Below are 20,154 nucleotides of genomic sequence, written 5' to 3' on the forward strand. Positions count from 1 at the left end.
GTATTTTATCTAATATTGCTATATCAGCTGGAGGGGGCAGATAAACATTGACCAACAGAAGCTTCTCATTATTTATTGTGGCATGTATAATTATATAACGCCCGCCCGGGTCAATTTTGATATCATGTAATTGAAAGATTAAGTTTTTATTTATTAATATTGACACCCCCCTTGAGTATGAATATGTAGAATGGAAGGCCTGGGCTACCCATGGTTTTTTAAGGGCTAAGATTTTCCCTCCTGTCAGATGGGTTTCTTGGAGGAAGCAAATATTAGGCGAGTGTTGTTTGAGAAAACTAGTGACCAATGAGCGTTTTATCTTAGAGCCCAGTCCTCGTACATTCCAGGAAATTAGTTTAAGAGCTGTCATTTGTGTTATGTTATATAATTAAACAACTCTAAGTATGATGACGATAGAGACCTGTACTTACGAGCCCAAGGAGGGTGTCCCCGACCGGGAGGGCAGGGAGGGACCACAGCAGAGACCGGACGAAGGGAGGAACAGCAAAGAGAGAGAAAACAAAGTGTAATACAACAAACATTCATATACCCAAAATACCCCCACCCTACATCCTGTATTTCAAACCTCAACATCAGGACGTCTTGAATCCCTTGAACCGGAACTTGTGCACTAAGCAGCCTACAGCCCCAAAAGAGGACTGGGAACAATAACTCAAAAAAAGAAAAAACTGTTGTTACTACTACTACTGGGGGTGTGGTAGGGCCCCCTGGAGGTCCGCAACCCAGCGGCGCCCAGCAGTAATGCCGGGGGTACTATTTATTGAACATTCAAGTAAAGTATTAAATTAACACTGTACCAAGGAGCACACATTTAGATTCATTAGTAATGAATTTGAGCGGGATCAGAAGAAACCAATGAAGGGGGGAGAGGGGGGGGGGGGGTTCTCCTCGCTATATAAGCATATGAAGCGTACTTAATTGCCTATGTGGATTGTGTTTGTTTCTATTGGGTACATTTAGAAGGAGTCGCACAATAAATGTATATAACACATAGTTAAGGTGTATATACATAGTATACTTAAGTTCGGTTGTCTATATTTCGGGTTACTTCAGGTAGGATATCTAGTTCAATGCTAAATACATTATATTATGTGGAGGTTGGACATGGTGAAGTGGCGTCTGCGGACACTGTTCAGGACAATATGTAAAAGTTGCAATAGGTATCTCCCGACTCTCAGAGGTGAGTACACACATATTAAGCCACCACAGCGCTTGTAAGCATCCTGGGGAGAAAAAAGAGCATAAACGCCCGCATGACCGCAGCCCTTGGTCAAGCTATGATCAAGAAATCGTATAGCAAGTAGGTGTATTTAGCTCAAGAGGGTTCGGGTTCATTACCAAATGGGCAGCACGGTGGCGTAGTGGTTAGCTCTCTCGCCTTGCAGCACTGGGTCCCTGGTTCGAATCCCAGCCAGGGCACTATCTGCAAAGAGTTTGTATGTTCTCTCCGTGTCTGCGTGGGTTTCCTCCGGGCACTCCGGTTTCCTCCCACATTCCAAAAACATACAGATAAGTTAATTGGCACCCCCTAAAAAATTGGCCCTAGACTACAGTACTTACACTACATAATATAGACATATGACAATGGTAGGGATTAGATTGTGAGCTCCTTTGAGGGACAGTTAGCGACAAGACAATATATATATATATATACACTGTACAGCGCTGCGTAATATGTCGGCGCTATATAAATACTAAATAATAATAATAATAATAATATATGTTAGGTGGCTGAGTGTAGCTTTGGCTGTCTTAGCGCTAATTTAGGATATTTTAGTGCAGGAATTATGGTTGCAGTGACTCAAATGTGCCACCCACTCGGAGATAGTCAGGCTGAGGGCCCGTTTCCACTATAGCGTTACGAAATCGCCGGCGAATCACCGCAGGCAAATCGCATGCGGGTGCGATTCCGTATGCGTTTTTTGCCGCGATTTCGCATAGGTAAGGCTGTATGCGATTTTAACCATGTCACTGCCTGTGTGAATTAACATGGGTACCTATGCGAAATCACGGCAAAAAACGCATGCGATTTCCCTATTAAATACATTGCGTGCGATTCGCCTGCATTCCACACGCAGGCGAATTCTGAGGCCCCTACCCTGCAGATTTTTTCTGCACAGAAAAACGTGCGGGGAAACGCACAAGTGGAAACAGTCCCATCCACTTGTACTGACTGTGCGAATCCGCATGCGGGCAACGCATGCGGATTCGCGATAGTGGAAACGGGCCCTGAGTGAATAAGTCCGTTCTGTGTCTCAGCACATCACTCTACAACAGTGTTGCAGTGCCTTGGGGAAAATAGTTCTGCAGGATTTTGGATTATAATTGTTTGTTGTCCTGCACTACCACCTAGTGGACGTGCAAGGGACAGGCAAGTAAATTAGTCAAGCACCGTAAATTAATAATGCAGCTGAGACACCGGACTTTTTCCAGGCTAAATATGAAAGTCGGTTAGGGTAGGTAGTCCTGACGACAAGTGTATTTAAGGAGCCCGTAGAATAAGCGTATATAATACGTATTACAAGCACATATACATAGTATACATAAAGCCCGCATATTTATGCCACAGTCTGCCCCAGGGGAAGCGCCCGATACAGCAGAAAATATTGGTGATGCCTATCAATACTCCATGAGAGAGAGGGGGGGGGGAGGGGAGCTACCTCCCCGGGGGCAGACCGAGACAACCCCAACACATCCCCCAGATTCTCGTGAGCAAGTGTGAAAGCTTAATGTTAATATGAGCTGGGGGCTCACAGTAAAAGCACGCCTACTTTGCAAGAGTTGTCGTAGCGTCAGACAGGCTTAGGGGATGAAGTATATTCTCACTTAGCATTGATTGGATTATAATATAACAGACTCCAGTGGATGCACGATTGAATTGTACCGATTAGATAAGATAGGACAATCTTATTCTTAGCTATGTCTTCTCGCATATGGGTTCCCACCTGCTAATTCCTCACATTAAACCAAGGATATATCCCATCCAAGAATATTTGGAAGTGTCAGTACTCTGGCATTCCGCACTTTTAGGAGTAGCATAGCTTATAAAGGGTCTAAAATAAACAGTATCTTGGCATCCTGTAATATAATAATAATAATGCTAAGTGGCATATATAATAATGGCACTGCCAAGGTCCCATAAACTCTTCAGTTTTATATTGCAGCCTGCCAGAGCAGTGACTAGCAGAAAGAACAACGTTAGCTGTACAAATGTCAGGATACATATTCAGCAATTATTCACCTCATATTGCTCTGCTTGTTATTTAGGAAGGATTATAGAGATAGAACTCACTTGTTAGAGGACGCAGACGGAAGGAAGAAAGGTACAGTCAGGAGGAGATAATGTTAATACTGGAGAGGGAATGTGAGACAATTTAGTGCCCGGGGGAGGGGGGGGGGGGGCAATAGTAAAAGTGAGGGAAACGGGGTTGATAATAGGTAGAAATTAAAGTATAACATGGAAAATATGCATTGCTCATTCAGTGAAAGATTCATATAAATACAAATCTGTTCTCAGTGTTGTTGTAATAGGGCCCAAGTGTTCAGAGCCGATTCACATTGCAAACATAACTGAGCCAGTAGATATTTCCCAATGCAGTCTCTCAATGCACCGCAGCCCAGCTCAACCATCTCAGTTCAAAGTGAAAAAGCGCGGGGCCTTTCCCGCCAATCATATTCACCGCATTTTTTGATGATTTAAGGATTTTTGAGGGAAAAGTAATATCCAGTGCAGTGACTATCAATGTCCGAGAGGAGCTGGAATGCAGTGCAACAACCAGCCGTGTATCATCTTGTGTAAAGTTTAAAATCATCTACACAGATTCTTAAGCAGTAGTAAGATTTCCTATAGGGAGCTCTGGTTCGTTCAGTGGTATGGAGAGAAAAAGAAGAAGTTTTACATGTAAATATTTCGAGAAAGTTCCCTTTATGGAGAGTCCCTACATTACTACAGTCAGCCAGTGCTCCAATGAGTACAGGTACCTCATTTTTTCATTTGAACACAACAATCTTATATCGGGTATAATGAAATACAGTCTCTGGCATCCCCAGCTCCATGAAGGTAACTAGGGATCATATGGCACCAGGAAAAAGTTAACTAAAGTCAAGCGGCCTGTGAATCAGTTCCTTAGGAAACAAGTTAGGTGCTCATGTGCTCCTCGGTATAATAAGAATAAAAGGTTTAACTCACCAGCCAATTTCAGTCATATGAGATAAGTAAAGTATTGTAAAGAAACGCATAAACCTTGATTTAGCAAGTGTTACTCCTCTTCGCCTGTAGCAGGGAGCTTTTCAAGCCAAGTTGAGGCCTCTCCGGGTGTTTCAAAGAGGTGGACCGTATCCCGGTATTGAACTCTGAGTCTAGCTGGGAAAAGCATAGCGTATTTGATGTTTTTATCCCGCAGTTTAGCCTTAACATGTTGAAAACTTTGCCGCTGCTTCTGGGTCTCGGTTGTGTAGTCAGGGAATAGCATCAGTCGAGTATTACCCAGCTTCAGATCAGCCTTCTTCCTGGCTGCAGCAAGGATTGCATCTCTATCCCTGTAGTTGAGGACACGAAAAATAACCGGCCTGGGGTAGGCGCCTGGAGGGCCTGTACGCGTCGGCAGCCTGTGTGCTCGTTCGATCACAAAGTGAGCTGAAAAAGTATCATCTGGCAGGAGATCCCTGAGGAGATGTTCTATGTAGTTTTCTACGTCAGCGCCTTCAGTCCCTTCAGGGAGACCTAACATGCGAAGGTTATTTCTCCGGTTTCTATTTTCAGCATCATTAGCCCTGATCTCCAGCTGTGTAATTCTCTTGGTGTTGTCTGGAATAGAAACCTCATGGCGCCGAAGGGTGTCTTCTGCATCTGAGGTGCGGCGTTCCAGATCAGAGGTTCTGTCCCTAATTACCGCCACATCCTGTCGGAGCAGCCCGAACTTAGCTTCCATGTGATCAATCTTCATAGTGAGTGCAACTTCACAGGTTTTTATGGCGTCCATGAGCTCTGCTGTATTAGGTAAGGTAGCAGCCCCCTCCACGTGGTCGTCTGCCATGCCAGGGCTTTGAGGTGGGGAGTTAGCTGCTGCAGTTTTTTGAGCCGACGATGTTGATGGGGGAGCTTCAAGAGCTGAGTTTCCGTCCTGTTTATCTTTTTTCCTTCCTCCCATCTCGCCGTATGGTGAAAATCGGTGAGCAGTTCTTTGAGGGCGATCAGGGCCGGGAGAATCAGCTAAGTCCGGCGGGGATACTAAGCCACCTTCTGCCGACAGCTCCGGAGGGACACACCAGTCGTCCAGGTTGCTTAGGTGAGAGAAACCGAGCAAATCACAAAGTTTGAAAGTCCCAGCTAGCTGATGGATGCAGATTGTAATTGCCAGGCAGCGGAGCTCCAGGGAAAGCCGTCTGCTTAGTACGCCATCTTGGCCACGCCCCCCCACAATGTTTGAACTTTATGTGTCGTGAGCACGTAGCCGCTGCTGAAGTCCTATGCACTGCCTTTCGGCGGAACCGTTCACATCTGCAGTTCATACTGAGTGCCTACCTATCCTCCTTGAAGCTTAAATATAAATATTGCCTGTAGTCCCATCTCAGGTACACTTTAATTGTGGGGCTCCAACAAAAGGGTTACATTGGAAAAGATTGGGGCATTTTAGCTTGGAAACCAAGATGGTGGCACATTAAATGCATTGCCCTCTCTTTATTCTAGAATAAGTGTACTTTAATATATTGAATAAATTAGTTGGCATAAGTAGTGCAGAGCCAGAGAGTACTTTGAGCTTTTTGTTCATAGATAATTCATAACAAAGTTTAAAGAGGCGACCAAAAATGGATAAAATTAAGTTAAAAACAAGATAAAATCGAAAAGATAGAGGTGGCTTACCTCTCTGGCGACACAATCAAATTTGTGATAAAAAGATCAATATTTATTTAATCCTTTCATAACAAATTTGATTGTGTCGTCTAAGAAGTAAACCACCTCTATCTTTACAATTTTATATTGTTTTTGACTTCGTTTTATTCATTTTTCAAACTTTGTTGTGCTAGCTCCACTCTCCCTAGAAAGGGCAGGAAGGCATAGTCTGATAGTCAGATCCTTTCACTGGTAGAACTTTCTTCCTTATTTTTGAAGAGTGCGACCATCCTGCTTCCGGCTATCCCTGGAGTTACCCTAGTGGAGACTGATTGATACTCTCCACTTATGTGATTATAAATCCTACAGAAAGCTTATTCATCTCCCAGAAAGGGATAACCAAGGATGCATTGCGCTTCCACAAACGAGTCAATCCAAGAACCTAGCATATAGATGTTCAACATAATTTCTAGACCAATTTACAAGAACAAGGGCAAGTTGAATTGCTGTATTGTTCAACTGAAGACATGATAGCTGACATTCTTACAAAGTCTCTACCAGCAAAAAGACAATTGGAACTGATAAAGAAAGTTGAGCTGCAAGGCTAATCTGTTCAGAATGGGTGTTGGCATTATCAACAGAATTACCTAAACTGCGTTATAGTAAAGCAACCACACGATGTCACTGTAAAATGTAAAGTACTGCAATGATCACTATGGTATAGTGATTTTCCTGTATTCACTCTGTGTTCCTCTCTCTTCTAAGAAAGGAGTTTTTAGTCAGGATGATACCATTTATTGGCTAACTTAGAGATGAATAAACAGTAAGCTTTTGGCTTATAATAAGCCTTCATCGGACTTTGTTCCTGATAAACGTAAAAAATACAGCTTATATATGCTGACGTACAGAGAAGAAACATTCTTTAGCAAACATAAATAAATGTAATTAGATGCCTTTAGGGCTGGTTCAGACGGACGTTTGCAGAGCGTTTACAGCCAGCGTTCAGGGCTTGGTGTTAAACGCTCCCATTCAAGTGAATGGGAGCGTTTGTACCAAGCTTTCAAGCGCGTTTACACAAACGCGGCGTTTGGGTCCCGTTTTTCCCTGGCGTTCAAGGAGCCCCTGGAAGCTACATGTAGCTTTCAGGGGAGGTTAACCGCGACGGCTAATGTCCCTCTAGGGGAAGAAAAAACGCGACCGCATCCAAACGCACACGAACGCTGCTAAACGCGACGCCAACGAACGCAACGCCTCCAAACGTCCATCTGAACCAGCCCTAACTGTTACATCAGGAGGCTTTCCCAGGCATCCTGGATAAATTGATAAGATCAACCACTTCCTCAACATAACATAAAGCAGACTCTAGTGATGGGGAGTAGTGTTGGGCGAACATCTAGATGTTCGGGTTCGGGCCGAACAGGCCGAACATGGCCGCGATGTTCGGGTGTTCGACCCGAACTCCGAACATAATGGAAGTCAATGGGGACCCGAACTTTTGTGGTTTGTAAAGCCTCCTTACATGCTACATACCCCAAATTTACAGGGTATGTGCACCTTGGGAGTGGGTACAAGAGGAAAAAATTTTTAGCAAAAAGAGCTTATAGTTTTTGAGAAAATCGATTTTAAAGTTTCAAAGGGAAAACTGTCTTTTAAATGCGGGAAATGTCTGTTTTCTTTGCACAGGTAACATGCTTTTTGTCGGCATGCAGTCATAAATGTAATACATATAAGAGGTTCCAGGAAAAGGGACCGGTAATGCTAACCCAGCAGCAGCACACGTGATGGAACAGGAGGAGGGTGGCGCAGGAGGAGAAGGCCACGCTTTGAGACACAACAACCCAGGCCTTGCATGAGGACAAGAAGCGTGCGGATAGCATGCTTTGTACCACCATGCAGTCATAAATGTAATAAAGATAAGTGGTTCAATAAACAGGGACCACGCGGCAACGCTAACCCAGCAGCAGCACACGTGATGGAACAGGAGGAGGCGCAGGAGGAGAAGGCCACGCTTTGTGAGACACAACAACCCAGGCCTTGCATGAGGACAAAAAGCGTGCGGATAGCATGCTTTGTACCGCCATGTAGTCATAAATGTAATAAAGATAAGAGGTTCCATAAACAGGGACCGGCAACGGTAACCCAGCAGCAGCAGCAGCACACGTGATGGAACAGGAGGAGGCGCAGGAGGAGAAGGCCACGCTTTGTGAGACACAACAACCCAGGCCTTGCATGAGGACAAAAAGCGTGCGGATATAGCAGCAATGCTTTTTGCCGCCATGCAGTCATAAATGTAATACAGATGAGAGGTTCAATAAACAGGGACCGGAAACGCTAAACCATCCCAGATGTTCATCGGTCATGTTACTTGGTTGGGGTCCAGGAGTGTTGCGTAGTCGTTTCCAATCCAGGATTGATTCATTTTAATTTGAGTCAGACGGTCTGCATTTTCTGTGGAGAGGCGGATACGCCGATCTGTGATGATGCCTCCGGCAGCACTGAAACAGCGTTCCGACATAACGCTGGCTGCCGGGCAAGCCAGCACCTCTATTGCGTACATTGCCAGTTCGTGCCAGGTGTCTAGCTTCATGCCCGGTTTCAGGTCCAGCGGTGCCAGCCACAAATCCGTCTGTTCCTTTATTCCCCTCCAAATTTCCTCCCCTGTGTGCTGCTTATCCCCAAGGCAGATCAGCTTCAGCAACGCTTGCTGACGCATGCCAACAGCTGTGCTGCACTGCTTCCACGATCCTACTGCTGCTGGTGCTGGGTTAGCATTTCCGGATGAGGTACAGCTTTGAGATGCGTTGGAGGAGAAGGAGTCAGAGAGGTAGGTGCTGCTGTTGTTATCCAGCTGTTTGCGGCGTGGGCAACACCCGCGCCGTAGCAGGTGAGGAATCGCTGCCAGGCTCCACAAGGTTCACCCAGTGCGCGGTAAGGGAGATGTATCGACCCTGGCCGAACGCACTCGTCCAGGTGTCAGTGGTGAGGTGAACCTTGCAGGCAACGGCATTCTTCAAGCTTCGGGTTATTTAGCTGACCACGTGCTCATGCAACTCAGGCACTGCAGAGCGCGCAAAGTGGTAGCGGCTGGGAACCACGTAACGTGGGATGGCCACTGACATCATGCCCTTGAAGCTGTTTGTCTCCACCACTCGATATGGCAGCATTTCGCAGGCCAGAAGCTTGGCTATGCTGGCTGGCTGTTACAGCCACGGCCCGGGGGTCATTTGCTGGCAATTTCCTCTTGTGCTCAAACATCTCAGAGACAGACAACTCAACCGTAGCGCTGCACACCGAAGGGCTGTTGGTTGTTGTGTTTGATGAACACTGGGAGACCTCAAGAGCACTAGTCCGGAAAGTGACAGTGTCAGCATCGTCTGATGTTTGTGAATGTTGTGAACCACGCAATGGCTGGGCTACTGCTGCTGCTGAGGCGGGTCTGGTGGTGAGTCTGGTGAACCCAAGGGAGGCAGTGTTGCTGGTGGTACCCTGTCCTGCCGCGTTTGCCCACAGAGTGGGATGTTTGGATAGAATGTGGCGGCTCATGCTGGTGGTGGAGAGGTTGTTAATACTTTTCCCCCTGCTCAGGCGGGTCTTGCACACCTTGCAAATCGCCATGGTAACATCCTCAGTGCAGTCTTCAAAGAAAGCCCAGACTTTAACTGGCTGAGGACTCGAACCTCGTGCGTGATGTGCTGGTGCTGCTTAACCCACTGCTGGACGCTTGAGAGGTCATCCAAGTAATTATCTGGTCCTGTTCTTTTGGATCTGTGAGGGTTGTTGTCCTGGACAACATGGGCAGTATTGAGTGGGTTTTCTTGGGTGCTCCCCTGTGGCCTGTACGTGAACCGTCAGGGGAAACACCTCTTCCCTTGCCCCTCCCTCTTTCACCGGATTTCTTCCTCATTTCACTTATCCTTAAAGTACACTCTGACTGGCAGCAGTACAGTGGCAGTACAGAAATGCTATACAGTGGTGGGTGAGCGGTGTACCACTATTGTCAGCAGTGACACAGAGCACAATGCTATACAGTGGCGGGTGAGCGGTGTACTACTGTTCCCAGCAGACACAGAGTGGAAGTAAACACAATGCTATATAGTGTGGCTGAGCCGTGTACACAGAGTGGCATTAAACACAATGCTATATAGTCTGCTATATAGTCACCCCGAACAGGGTGATGTTCTGCAGAACCCGAACAGTGGCAAACACTGTTCGCCCAACACTACTGGGAGGGAACGCAGATTTTAGTACCTAAACACACGATACAACATGCTTTCCGGGGTCGGACTCTGAGGCACATACAGATGGTCCCGATCATCATCCTCATCATACAACTCTTCTCCTGAGTCTGACCCACCCACCACCTCTGCCACCCCAACATCCCCAGACACAGACCCCTCATCGTCCTCAACATTAACTTGGGATGCTGGCCTGAGCCAGACCTCCTCCTCCACATCAGGCCCCATCATCTCCTCAATGGCAGCCCTCATTAATCGCTCTGGCGACGGACTGATGGACACAACGTTCTCCTCCGGGGAGGGCTGCTGCTGACCACTGGCTGCTGGGGTGGATGTTATAGCTTGCGTGGGGCGTTGGCTGTTGCTGTTGTTGGGAGTGCTGCTCACAGCGGAGGTCTCTGGGGAACTCATGTTGAGCTCATATAGTGGTTGACGGTGAGTGGAGTATTACTGATCCCAGCAATATACACACTGACTGGCAGAGTACGCAATGCTATATAGTGTGGCTGAGCGGTGTACACAGAGTGGCAGTAAACACAATGGTATATAGTCTGGCTGAGCGAGCGGTGTACTACTGTTCCCAGCAGAATCAGAGTGGCAGTAAACAATGGTATATAGTCTGGCTGAGCGGTGTACACAGAGTGTCAGTAAACAATGGTATATAGTCTGGCTGAGCGGTGTACACACAATGCTATATAGTCTGCTATATAGTGTCAGTAAACAATGGTATATAGTCTGGCTGAGCGAGCGGTGTACTACTGTTCCCAGCAGAATCAGAGTGGCAGTAAACAATGGTATATAGTCTGGCTGAGCGGTGTACACAGAGTTTCAGTAAACAATGGTATATAGTCTGGCTGAGCGGTGTACACAGAGTGGCAGTAAACACAATGCTATATAGTCTGGCTGAGCGAGCGGTGTACTACTGTACCCAGCAGAATCAGAGTGGCAGTAAACAATGGTATATAGTCTGGCTGAGCGGTGTACACAGAGTGTCAGTAAACAATGGTATATAGTCTGGCTGAGCGGTGTACACAGAGTGTCAGTAAACAATGGTATATAGTCTGGCTGAGCGGTGTACACAGAGTGGCAGTAAACACAATGCTATATACTCTGGCTGAGCGAGCGGTGTACTACTGTTCCCAGCAGACACAGAACAGTAAACAGAATGCTATATAGTGTGGCTGAGCGAGCGGTGTACCACTATTCCCAGCAGACACAGAACAGTAAACAGAATGCTATATAGTGTGGCTGAGCGAGCGGTGTACCACTATTCCCAGCAGACACAGAACAGTAAACAGAATGCTATATAGTGTGGCTGAGCGAGCGGTGTACCACTATTCCCAGCAGACACAGAACAGTGAACAGAATGCTATATAGTGTGGCTGAGCGAGCGGTGTACCACTATTCCCAGCAGACACAGAACAGTGAACAGAATGCTATATAGTGTGGCTGAGCGAGCGGTGTACCACTATTCCCAGCAGACACAGAACAGTGAACAGAATGCTATATAGTGTGGATGAGCGAGCGGTGTACCACTATTCCCAGCAGACACAGAACAGTAAACAGAATGCTATATAGTGTGGCTGAGCGAGCGGTGTACCACTATTCCCAGCAGACACAGAACAGTGAACAGAATGCTATATAGTGTGGCTGAGCGAGCGGTGTACCACTATTCCCAGCAGACACAGAACAGTGAACAGAATGCTATATAGTGTGGCTGAGCGAGCGGTGTACCACTATTCCCAGCAGACACAGAACAGTAAACAGAATGCTATATAGTGTGGCTGAGCGAGCGGTGTACCACTATTCCCAGCAGACACAGAACAGTAAACAGAATGCTATATAGTGTGGCTGAGCGAGCGGTGTACCACTATTCCAAGCAGACACAGAACAGTGAACAGAATGCTATATAGTGTGGCTGAGCGAGCGGTGTACCACTATTCCCAGCAGACACAGAGTGGCAGTAAACAGAATGCTATATAGTGTGGCTGAGCGAGGTACACAGAGTGGCAGTAAACAGAATGCTATATAGTGTGGCTGAGCAAGCGGTGTACTACTATTCCCAGCAGACACAGAGTGGCAGTAAACAGAATGCTATATAGTGTGGCTGAGCGAGGTACACAGAGTGGCAGTAAACAGAATGCTATATAGTGTGGCTGAGCAAGCGGTGTACTACTGTTCCCAGCAGTGACACAATGACAGGGGGGACCCCGGGTAGCGTGGCTGGAGCGCGAACTACCCTGCCTGCCTACCCAAAGCTAAACCCACAGACAAATGGCGGAGATATGACGTGGTTCGGGTATTTATTTACCCGAACCACGTGACCGTTCGGCCAATCAGAGCGCGTTCGGGTCCGAACCACGTGACCCGTTCGGCCAATCACAGCGCTAGCTGAACGTTCGGGGAACGTTCGGCCATGCGCTCTTAGTTCGGCCATATGGCCGAACGGTTTGGCCGAGCACCGTCAGGTGTTCGGCCGAACTCGAACATCACCCGAACAGGTTGATGTTCTGCAGAACCCGAACAGTGGCGAACACTGTTCGCCCAACACTAATGGGGAGACATTGTAAATTCCGAGTTCAAATTGTAACTGGGCTGACTACATGCAACATTAATTCTAAGCTAAAGAGAATTGTGGCATTTAAAACCATCTTCCCAGCACATGAAAGCAAATACAATGAATAGTGACAGTGAACACCATCTTACCATCATATGAAACAAAAATATAAAGATAGAAAAAATAAAAAGAATTGTGGCATTTAAAACCCATCGTACAAGCACAAAAAGTTAGAGTCCTTGTTTAAACCATCTTCTACATACCAAAGTATAAATTTTGTTTCTTGTGTTAGTCTCCTGTTTTCCGATTTAAAGCCACCCATTAATACAATGACGCGAAAATCACTTAAACTGTGTCCAGGTAAACAAAAGTGTGTGGGTATTGGGAGATCAGTATATTTTGTAATATCCTTTTTTTTTTCTGCAGTTAATAGAGAACCTGTGGTGTTTTCATGCGATCACGTAGAGGTTGTCTTGTTTCTCCCACATAAATTCATTTGGTGCCTTTTGCAATAAATTACCCCAAGCAATAAATTAATTAAGGCTTGCCGCAATTTTTTATCCTGAGGAGTGCTCCCTTGCCATCCCATCCGGCCGCTCTATTACTGGCGCAGAATGGTCCCGGCTGTGCGAAGTATACATACTGCAGTATGTACAATCTCAGGTTTCCTTTAAGACTAAGGCCTAATTCACATTAACACAAATGGCTGACTTTTCTTCACTGGTCTGCTGCCACTATTTACTGCTTCGTGGACAAGTGTTGGTTACTCTACAGGAAAACTCCTGGGAAAACAAGCACCAAAGTGAATAGGCTCTAAGGAAGACTGTGTGAATTGCAATGGGCTATTATAGGTTACAGATCATAATAGATAATAAGTATGTGCATAACCCTGTGGACAGGAAGCATTAGGGCATGACGGGGTTGGTAAAGAGAGCACAAAGATGATGTGGAAGCTGTCAGAACAGCAGGCACCATGATAACACTACAAAGAGTACATGTACAGACTGTTGGTAAAAGGAAATTCCCTGTAAGCTATAGGCAAATAGGGGTTATCAGATCTTATTTGGGCACAAGGATGGGGATAAATATGTTTACATTTATAATAGTATTTACAAAAACATTTAGGGACTGTTTCCACAAGTGCTTGCGTGCGTCTCTTAGACACGCTGGCACGTGCTCTGATGCAAAAATGCATCTAATTGCCTCTAGCCATGCCATGCACAGCTATGGAAAATCACATGCGTGATGTGATTTTATTTTATTTTATTTTTTGCTGCCGACAGCCTATTGATTTCAGCGGAAATGTTTCCTAAGTTACAATAAGTTATATACATTACAATTGCATTACTTTTCATGAAATATTGTAGGATTGAGTTAGCATATTATGTTTTAAGTACATATTAAAATTTAGTGTTTTGAGGATTACCTGTATGGGATCTGTACAGTATTCTACCATATTATTTTACTACCACTGGTCAGTCAGGCACATGACGGTGCTCGTTATAGTTTGTTATTGCAGCACATCTCGGTAGAGAAATGCCACTGAACAGGAAGGAATAATCCATCCTCTGACAGCTTGTGGGAAAGACACATCTGTTTCCCTGCACCATTATAAGGAATGTGTCAGAAGCCTGCAGGGATTGTTCGCTGGTTGCCACGTAACATTCACTGCAGGCAGGGATGCTGACTGAGATTCTTGTGAAATATATGTGAATGAAGTCAGGAATACAGAACAGACCTCTCTGGTATACGGTATAGCAATGGATTTAGGTGTGCTCGCAGTGTAGCTGCAGACTGTATGGGTGAGATGCAATCACATACATAGCGAGGGAGTCCAGCATATATAAGCGATGGTGGTATAGTGGTGAGCATAGCTGCCTTCCAAGCAGTTGACCCGGGTTCGATTCCCGGCCATCGCATCACATTTTTTTTCTCCACAAGAAAATATCATGTAATATGAAGTAGAACGGGCTTTAGAGAAATGTCTTTAGGACTGTAGAAAGCTTGGGTTTACAGCAGTAAATCAATGATTATAGCTTACTTCCCTCAAAGCTGATAGTGTCTGTGAGAGTGGAATTCCACTGCAATTAAGAATGCTTATAAACATACAATAGTGCTTCAAGTTGTTTCTTATTTTTTATTTCATTATGATTTGCAGCCAACCTTGGTTTTTTAAAACTAAATTTAAATTTGCGCTCTACCTAGAAATTACCATCTTCCCGTGTCAATCAGCCACACAGAGCAAGACTCTTTGGTACCCAATATAAACTCTTGAACCACTCACTAGTTTGACCACCTCTGCTAGAAACACTACAAAATGGCAGTCTTCTATCCTCAAAAAATGTAAGCAAGCTAAACAGTTTTGCCCATCTAAAGAAATAATTTTTTACTCAGTAACTGTCCCATGCACACGTACAAATCTAATGCTCCATGTAAACCCTCCAAGATACTTATATTTCCTATAGGCTCCACTGATGATATCATCTTAAGTGTTAATGTCTTCTGGAGTTGGACCACTTCAGACAAGGTGCATTATGCATATGCCAGTTTCCCAGGGTTGATGGAAGTACTGGGACAACATGCCACCAGTGTTTTGTCTAGTAGGGTCCAGGCAGTCTTGTTGGACACTCATAGTTCCTGGAGCTGGGCTTTAAAGTGACCCTGAGCAGAGGATTTAAGCATACCCAGGTATATTTGCATCTGTTCTTACACTCAGTGGCTCTTTTGCTAAGAGTTTCCTCCCAGTTCGTCCGGTATAAATTTCATTACATCGGTGACTCTGCACAAAGTCGCACTGTGACCCGGAAACAGTAAGTCTGTGTGTTCCACTCTGCGCATGTTCTGGCTTCCTCCTCCTCTAATGTCCTCTTCCCCTCTGCCATGCCTCATATTGCCTTGCACGGCACTTAGCAGAGTGCATGTGAGGAGACCCGGAAGCAATACCGTGGTCACCGACAGATCCAAGCAAGCAGCCGCAGTTTTATTTTATTAAATGAACGGAGCTGGGGGAAGGACCGGATATGTCGGAGTGAGAGGACGTGAACTTCCGCCCTCACGGCTCGGTGGTCAGCGTGACATGAGCTGAGTTGAGCTCTGCTTTGCCCGGAGACCCGCATAGTGTCGCGGGAGAGAAAAAGCTGGAGGCCCGAATCCAGCACTGAACCACCCGGGTGGCCGGTAGAAGAGACGCGTGACCAACACGCTGGAAGCGACAGTGGTGGGATTGTGGAAGTGGAGGAGACTGGCTCAGCACCCGCTAGCTTCCACTAATCCGACGTAAGGGAAGTGCTGTAAGACGGCAGCCAGAGAGAGAGCAGGTGGCGATATTGGAGGAACCCCGACTGTGAGGCAGCAGACACCCAGGAAGTGGTGGCTGGGGGAACGTGACAGCAGGAGAGACATACACGGTACCCGCCAGCGCAGAGACCCAGGACCTCCTCCCTGACCTTATCCTACCTCACGGACAGAGAGTAACAGGGGAGCCGGAAAAGCCACCAACTGTCAACATAAAATGCTAAAGCGCAGACAGTGGATGTGGAGATAAGAGTCCTGGGAGTGGTAGTGAATGTCGAAGAAGTTTAAAATAGAAGGTAAACCAGGTGGTGAAATAGGGAGGAGGCTTCCAGATAAGATGGGGAAAGATAAGGGGAGAAAAGGGAAGAACACAGCTAAGGAGCAGAACACTGCTCGACAAAGTACAGTGAATACATTCTTTCCCACTGCTAATAAAACCCCATCAAAGGAAGCGGGCTCGCTGGATAGTACTATCCCATCCTTAAATGCAAGCTCACCAGGTACAGAGGCATCGGAGGAAAGTATGGCACAAAAGGGCAACCTGGAAGATATTTGGAGATGCTTGAGTAGTATGCCGACTCGACAAGATCTGGAGATCCAAATTGATCGTATAGTGACATCTATGAAGGAGGAACTGAGAGAGGTTAAAGTGGATATACAGTGATGTGAAAAACCATTTGCCCCCTTCCTGATTTCTTATTCTTTTGCATGTTTGTCACACTTAAATGTTTCTGCTCATCAAAAACTGTTAACTATTAGTCAAAGATAACATAATTGAACACAAAATGTAGTTTTAAATGATGGTTTTTATTATTTAGTGAGAAAAAAAACTCCAAAGCTACACGGCCCTGTGTGAAAAAGAAATTGCCCCTGAACCTAATAACTGGTTGGGCCACCCTTAGCAGCAATAACTGCAATCAAGCGTTTGCGATAACTTGCAACGAGTCTTTTACAGCGCTCTGGAGGAATTTTGGCCCACTCATCTTTGCAGAATTGTTGTAATTCACCTTATTTGAGGGTTTTCTAGCATGAACCGCCTTTTTAAGGTCATGCCACAACATCTCAATAGGATTCAGGTCAGGACTTTGACTAGGCCTCTCCAAAGTCTTCATTTTGCTTTTCTTCAGCCATTCAGAGGTGGATTTGCTGGTGTGTTTTGGGTCATTGTCCTGCTGCAGCACCCAAGATCGCTTCAGCTTGAGTTGACGAACAGATGGCCGGACATTCTCCTTCAGGATTTTTTGGTAGACAGTAGAATTCATGGTTCCATCTATCACAGCAAGCCTTCCAGGTCCTGAAGCAGCAAAACAACCCCAGACCATCACACTACCACCACCATAATTTACTGTTGGTATGATTTTTCTTTTGCTGAAATTCTGTGTTACTTCTACGCCAGATGTAATGGGACACGCACCTTCCAAAAAGTTCAACTTTTGTCCCGTCGGTCCACAAGGTATTTTCCCAAAAGTCTTGGCAATCATTGAGGTTTTTTTTAGCAAAATTGAGACGAGCCTTAATGTTGTTTTTGCTTAAAAGTGGTTTGCGCCTTGGCATGCAGGCCGTTTTTGCCCAGTCTCTTTCTTATGGTGGAGTCGTGAACACTGACCTTAATTGAGGCAAGTGAGGCCTGCAGTTCTTTAGATGTTGTCCTGGGGTCTTTTGTGGCCTCTCGGATGAGTTTTCTCTGCGCTCTTGGGGTAATTTTGGCCGGCCGGCCACTCCTGGGAAGGTTCATCACTGTTCCATGTTTTTGCCATTTGTGGATAATGGTTCGCTGTGTGGTTCGCTGGAGTCCCAAAGCTTTAGAAATGGCTTTATAAACTTTACCAGACTGATAGATCTCAATTACTTTTGTTCTCATTTGTTCCTGAATTTCTTTGGATCTTGGCATGTCTAGCTTTTGAGGTGCTTTTGGTCTACTTCTCTGTGTCAGATAGCTCCTATTTAAGTGATTTCTTGATTGAAACAGGTGTGGCAGGAATCAGGCCTGGAGGGAAGGGGGGGGGGGGGGAGGGGGGGACTACAGAAATTGAACTCAGGTGTGATAAACCACAGTTAATTTTTTTTTTTAAACAAGGGGGTCAATCACTTTTTCACACAGGGCCATGTAGATTTGGAGTTTTTTTTTGTTTTTTTTTCCCTCAAATAATAAAAATCATCATTTCAAACTGCATTTTGTGTTCAATTATGTGATCTTTGACTAATAGTTAACGGTTTTTGATGAGCAGAAGCATTTAAGTGTGACAAACATGCAAAAGAATAAGAAATCAGGAAGGTGGCAAATAGTTTTTCACATCACTGTAAATGCCTTGAAAGAAGGAGCTGGAGTCATGGAATGCGAAGTGGCAAAATTGCGAGCAGAGGTGGAGACACTAAAGAAGGCAGGTGAGATGCAAAGAGACTGTAACATTACCCTGAAATATGAAATCAACAACATACAAAATAGAGAAAGACGAAATAATCTGAGAGTAAGAGGGATCCCAGAGACAGTTCAAGGGGAAGAGATTGTGATATGTCTGCAAGCGATATTTAATGGACTGTTATGCTACATCTAGACGGAGCGATCCGGCGGCTCAATTTGCCGCCGGATCGCCTCTTCCGCATCCCCGCCGCGTCCGTCCGCGTGCGTCGGATTCGATACCCGCTCGTCCCCGCCGCCATCGCTTATCTTCTGCTCGATTCCCCGCTATTGTCCGCTCGCGGGGAATCGAGCGGCGGCGAGATCGGACCTGTCGGATCTTATCATACGTTACATCGCCACGTGTGTACCTAGCATAAGGCGTCCCGGAAGAAGCTAGTATTAAGTTTGATAGGGTTCATAGAGCCTTACGGGCTATGCCTAATGACAGGGATCCCCCTAGAGACATAATTTGTAGGTTCCATAACTTCAGAGAGGAGGCGGCCATAGCTGTGATGGCAAGGCAAAAAGGCACTATGGAATGGCATGGAGCAGCTATTAGTATCTTTCAAGACCTGTCATATATGACATTGATGCAGGGTAAACAAGAAATAGAAAAGAAGCTAATGCTGGGGGAGGAATGGAGAGAGGATAGCTCTGGAGTAGATCTCAGGGGCCCTTTGAAAGTATGTGTGTGTGTGTGTATGTATGTATGTGTACTTTTTTTTTTTTTTTATTATTTGTTTTATCAAATTTTTTTTGTATACCTTCTGCATATATTATAATCTTTTTCATCAATTCCAATCGTAAGAATACATACAGTATCTACTGTTCATTAATAAAATTGAATCATTAATAATGAATATCTTATAGCGCAATCTGATATCTTATATTTTTATCCTTTTTATTGTTGGGGTTGGGAAACCCAATTTATCAGATTTAGCGGCTAGGTTCATTTTGGCGCAACACCATATTTTTTTTTTTTAAATTGATATCATTCTGGTAGTTATGTGACGAGGGGGTGTCCTCTCGAGGGGGGGGGGGGGGAGAAATTGGGGGAAAAAACATTTTTTTTCTCTTATACAGACAAGCTGGCCTTATTCCTGGGGAGGTGGATGCGGGAATCAATTTTATGTCTTTAAGATATGGATACTCTGATTCTTTTGGTTTCCCAATGTTTTCCTTTGGCATGTTTAAGTATTCAGATGAGTTTGTGGATCTGTAGGAAAAGTGAGAAGGACATCACCCCCACTTCGGTGGGGGGGATGAGAAACGGGAAAAGTTAGGCCGCGGGCAGGGGAGGTAGATCACAGGGATAAAAGAGATAAGAGGCCCGTAATAGGAGGACAATGCCGAGGATATGCAGACTCTTCAGAAGAGATGTTGATAACAAAAAAAAGTAAGGACAATGCTCTTAGAGTTTAAGTGCATATTTTAGGTATTTTCTAGATATTATTATTATTATTAATAATATTAATATTATACTCCCCTTCGGGCTGTACACTCGCTCTCCAGAAATGGGGGAAAAAAGAACGTGGGTTTTTATTTTTTATTTTATTTTTTTGTGTGAAAGGCCCTACCTTCACACTTGTTGGGGGGGAGGGGAATGGGGTGGGGGGTTCTTATTATTATTTTGCACAGATAATCAGGGAGAGGAAAGTATTTCGCACTAAAGAAGGAATTGTAAAAGATTTAAGAGGTATGATAATTTGGCACAGGGCACATTTTGGGAGGAGAAAAATACACTCCTCCCTCATAGTTAGAGGTGAAGGAAATAGAGTTAAGGGAAGGAAGCACATGAAGCACAGAGATCAGG

The 20,154-nt window shown here is 45.3% G+C and overlaps 1 non-coding gene across 1 annotated transcript; it reads left to right on the forward strand.

Annotated features, from left to right (window-relative positions):
• The first annotated feature begins 14,493 nt into the window (after positions 1 to 14,493).
• On the forward strand, positions 14,494 to 14,565 carry TRNAG-UCC (transfer RNA glycine (anticodon UCC)). The gene has a single exon. It is a non-coding gene; the product is annotated as a tRNA-Gly (tRNA).
• Positions 14,566 to 20,154: the final 5,589 nt, after the last annotated feature.

This window comes from Hyperolius riggenbachi, chromosome 9 (genome assembly GCF_040937935.1).
Source record: "Hyperolius riggenbachi isolate aHypRig1 chromosome 9, aHypRig1.pri, whole genome shotgun sequence".
Lineage (NCBI taxonomy): Eukaryota > Metazoa > Chordata > Amphibia > Anura > Hyperoliidae > Hyperolius > Hyperolius riggenbachi.